We start from the raw sequence: 4,719 nt of genomic DNA, 5'->3' as shown, positions 1-4,719 counted from the left end.
TGGCAGATTTGGTGTCTGGGGAGGGTTTCCTCCCTTTTTCCCAGATGGCTATCTTCTCACTGTGTCCTCACTTGGCAGAAAGAATGAGAGAGTTCTCTAAGATTCCTTTTGTAAGAGTGCTAATCCCATTCATGAGAGCTTCATCCCTATGACTAATGACCTCCTAAAAACTCTCCCTCCAAAAACTATCACATTATGGTTTAAGATTTTGACATAAGAATTTTAGAAGACACAAATGTTTAGTCTACAGCATGGAAGCATGACAACACAGTAGATCTTTTTTATCCATGGGATCCAAAATATCTAATTCCAAGTTTATTATTTTTCAGATTTTTTTTTCATCTGGCAGCTGCTCAAGTTCCCAAAGAATGTGTGCAAATGATACTGGATATGTAATGGAGACCTCCAGATCTCTTTTCTTCCTGGTTTGCCTGGTAGAAAATAGGCACTCCTACATGTGCTGAATGACTCATGAGCAAGGAAACCGCTGCACCCCGGGAACATGATGGTCTTGAAGTTCTCTTGACACTTTCTATGTGATAATGTTTGGTATCACTGCTCCAGAGCACCTCTCCTAAGGAGCCATGGTCATTATGAACTCCAGCTATTCTGGAAAACTTAGGATACTTAATTGGCCCCAGGATGTCTCTTCACAAAATGTGAAGGCATTGACATTGCTTATGGAGATAATGGGTCACACTTTTTTCCATATGACAAGCTGTTTTCAGTACCACACGGTTAGCTACCTGCAACAAATGTACAACCCGTGATCCAGAAGAAAAGCATTGGCACCATTATCAACAGGTGTGAAAGGGAAAGGCATTTGATGTTTCTCCTTTGCATCTTATAGATTCTTATCAGCTGGCAGTAAATATTCATGGTACTTGCCAGTGAGCACTGTCTGACATCCCTAGATGTACCGTGACACCCTCAACATCTTGACATCTAATGTATCACTTATATCCATGTGTATACTCCCATGGCCCCCAGCCCCATATCCAAATTAGAGAAACTATAGGAAAACAATTCTCTCAGCAAATATAGCATAATATCTCCAAAAAGCAAAAATAACCTATAAAAAATTTGGTAAGATCAGAAGGAACTTACTCCGTCATGAAGGCGTTTTCCAGGTAGGTGATATGGACAATGTTTTGTGGACCTGATTACCAAAAATCCTAGTCAGTGAAAAATCCCATACAAAAAGCTTCCTCTACTCCCTTCCTAGAGAGCAGAACTCTGTGATAAAAGAATCTTATTGCTCTAGTTAAAAAAAAAAAGTCAAATAATGCTACATTTTAGTCCCACTATATCATAGTAATTTCCTCTTCAACTACTCATATCTACCTATACTTCAAACATCTCAGACCCCCTCAACAAAAACTCATCCGAAGTCTCAAGTTTCCACAAACAATTTATAGGAATGTCCCTGGTCTAAAATGAGAAAGAAATGGAGAAAGAGAGAGAGAGTGTGTGTGTGTGTGTGTGTGTTTGTGTGTTACCACGTCCCTCCTTCCAAATGTGTGTTTAGGGTGCCACTCTCCAAGACATGTTGTCTTATAAACAAATAAGCAATTGTAAAGTTTAGTCACATGACCATTTTCTTCTTGACCATTTTATGGAAATATATCAAAACAATAACAGCACCAAAATGTTCCACCAATTTAAAAAAGGGGGGGTGGCACCTGTGGCTCAAAGGAGTAAGGCGCTGGCCCCATGTGCCAGAGGTGGCAGGTTCAAACCCAGCCCCAGCCAAAAACTGCAAAAAAAGAAAAAGAATTTTTATTTACACCCCACTGAAGTTAAAGTTTCAGTGATACATGACCAAGGTCAACGTTACAGGAACAGCAAGAAAGACTTGAAAGCCAGAAGAGACAGAAAGAAAATGGTAATAGCTGCAAGAGGCCATGAGGCAGAATCCAGATCCTCTTCTTGAAACTCAGCATCTTCTTCCTCCTTCCCTCCTGGGTCACCTGCTCTCCAGGAATGAAGAGGCTGTGATGGGAAATGAGGAAGCCACAGACCAACAGTTGGAATGTGAGTTGGGTGTTGCACAGTGAAAGAAAACAACACACATGAATTGTATGTAGACACGTTATCACATTTGGGGGGATGAAAACTGGAAACAAGAATACTACAGTAGGGTAAACTGTGACTTGATGCTGGAAAAGCCAAGTGAACAGTCAAATAAAGAATCCTCACCCACCTGAAAGGACATTAATTTTGAGTGGTTCTTGGTCTCTGCTTCTGGCAGACTGCTGGCAGCAGACACAGAGTAATGTGCTTTGTTTCTCTTGTCTTAAAGCTTCTCCCTAGTCAATGGAATTTAAAGGTGAAAGGATTTAGTTTTTTGTTTTGTTCTGTTTTGTTTTCAGATTAATATAAGGGTACAAATGTTTAGGTTACATTGTTTTCATTTCTAAGGTAAAGATTAAGTTTTATTTCAGACAAAAGGCCTGGACTTGATGGAAGCTTTATAAATGGCAAATCCTGTGACCTAGTTTGTTGGACTTAACCTCTGAGCCTCAGTTTCCTCAACTACAAAATGGGGAAGATAACAGCTACTTTGTCCTGTCAATAAAACAGTGAAATTGAAAGGGTCCATAGCCCAGTGTCTTGCCTAACATGAGTAATTAATAAACATTAGTTCCTTTCTTTCTTCTCCTACTCACCATCACCAAGCTCTACTCTGAGTCTTCAGCATACCACGTAGCTGAGCCCTCTAATTTCAAGGAACTCTTTTCTCAAGGGGAAAATAATGGAAAAAGCACCGAGCTTTTGGGAGGCCAACAAACATGAGCCTAAGTCACTGGTTTTGCCATCATTTTAAAGCCACTTAACCCTTTATTAAAAGGAAGCTCATGTAAAATGCACACATCTAAGTTGAAACCTAGCTTTCTGTCTTTCTAGTCATCTGCAGACTCCCCTTCCAAAAAAAAATCCCTATGCAAAGTTCAAAGACCTTGGATTCAGTAATCCCACTTATCAGTGGTAGTCTATGAATACTGTTCACCCATTTTTACATGCTTTAATTTTTTTCTAATAGCAACTATAGGCCATCTCTGGGTTATAGACGAGTTAGGTTGGGTTTGTATGCAACTTGGATCCCTGATGAACAGCAATTATATGGTAATAATAATGATAAATACTACAATGGCTCATATGTGATAATAATAATACAGTGAGATCCTGTAGTGATAATTGAAGAGGCAGCAGTAACTCCATTTTGTGGTGGGCTCTGTTCTGAACTCCAGACCCAGTTTCCGGAAAAACCACAAACAGCACCACCCAGGGAGGAGGCAGCTAGCCTAGGCGGAGACCCCTAGCAGGAACCAGCACACAGCCCTTCTTGGAAAGTCCTTAACTGCAAGAGGCTTCCACCTATCAAAATCCCTGGGCCCCATACAGCCTACCAGAAGCCCTGAGCAGGCTCCTCCCCCCATGATCTCCTCTACCATTTTATTGCAACCCAAGATGCTTTGCAAATGAATAATATAAAAACCAAGACTTCCCTTGTAACGGAGTCGCAGATTTAGCAGCTTGACTGTCAAATCCTGCGGCCTGAGCATATGCTTGAATAAAGACACTCCTTCACTTTTACATGTGTGGTCTCTCAGAGGTGTCTCTGGTCCCAACATAATAATACCCCCATACTGTAATAGTAAGTTACAGAAACTACTGTGCTTCTTTTTTTTAATTCCTAGATTAATAGGAATATTATGCTTATGTTGATCTTCTAACCAAATCAATGATGAACTTCCCATTTCAATAATTAATTCACTACAGGCTTGGCACCTATAGCTCAGTGGCTAGGGTACCAGCCATATACACCAGGGCCGGTGGGTTCAAACCCAGCCTAGCCTGCCAAACAACAATGACAACTACAACAGTAACCAAAAAAAAAAAAAAAAAATAGCCAGGCATTGTGGCAGGCGCCTGTAGTCTCAGCTACTTGGGAGACTGAGGCAAGAAAATCGCTTAAGCCCAAGAGTTTGAGTTTGCTGTGAGCTGTGACATCACAGCACTCTACCAAGTGCAAAACATGAGACTCTGTCTCAAAAAAAAAAAATTAATCCACTACACTGCTTAGTAACAATTGATGCTTTCATTGGAGCACTGCCTTTTACATGTTCCATTATCCTCACTTTATTGTTCATAATTGTTCCAATAGTCAAGCGACTGAAGCCTACAGCTTTTCCAATGAATAATGGCATCTGGCCTTTTTCCAAATGCTTAATTGTTTCTACTTTCATTTTCATTACAATCACCTTTCTCTTCACTGCAGGCTCACCTAGATTGGCAGTGGACTTTCACTTTGGAGGCCTGGTCATAAGGGTAAACAGAGACTCACAAAATCAAATAAAAAAGTTAAGACAAAAGTGATGCTATGTAAGCGACTGTGCAAACAATGAGACCAGTGACTAGCATAAAGAAACCGCACCAAGGAACCACCATGCCATGCAGATTTGTTTCCCTATGTTGAAGAAACTAGGTTCTTAATTACAAATTTCATTATCTAATTATAAATTATCCATCTAGAGACCCCTGGGAGCCCATTGGTAAGTAAAGAACATTGTAGCAGAGTCATCAGTAACCTGAGGACTGCCTGTATAATTTTAATTAGCCTTCAACGTTTAGATAACACTCAGAAACATTTGCCACAATGTCTAAGATTCTATGATTAGAAATCCACTCCTTTGAATCTTGAAGGCTTTTTAGTTT

The 4,719-nt window shown here is 40.2% G+C and overlaps 1 long non-coding RNA gene across 1 annotated transcript in view; it reads right to left on the bottom strand.

The window, feature by feature from the left end:
• Nucleotides 1–1,923: 1,923 nt before the first annotated feature.
• The window catches only part of LOC111728248, a 19,423-nt gene continuing 16,627 nt past the window's right edge, over nucleotides 1,924–4,719 (bottom strand). Inside the window, exons 2-3 of the long non-coding RNA XR_002775616.1 lie at nucleotides 2,204–2,309; nucleotides 1,924–1,992 (exon numbers count right to left, since the gene is read on the bottom strand). This is a non-coding gene — a long non-coding RNA (uncharacterized LOC111728248). The remainder of the gene's footprint in view (nucleotides 1,993–2,203; nucleotides 2,310–4,719) is intronic.

The sequence above is a fragment of the Otolemur garnettii genome, unplaced genomic scaffold, assembly GCF_000181295.1.
Source record: "Otolemur garnettii isolate 467f Iridium unplaced genomic scaffold, OtoGar3 scaffold00147, whole genome shotgun sequence".
Lineage (NCBI taxonomy): Eukaryota > Metazoa > Chordata > Mammalia > Primates > Galagidae > Otolemur > Otolemur garnettii.
Note: the sequence above shows the minus strand (reverse complement) of the source record. Positions and strands in the feature narration are given on the sequence as shown.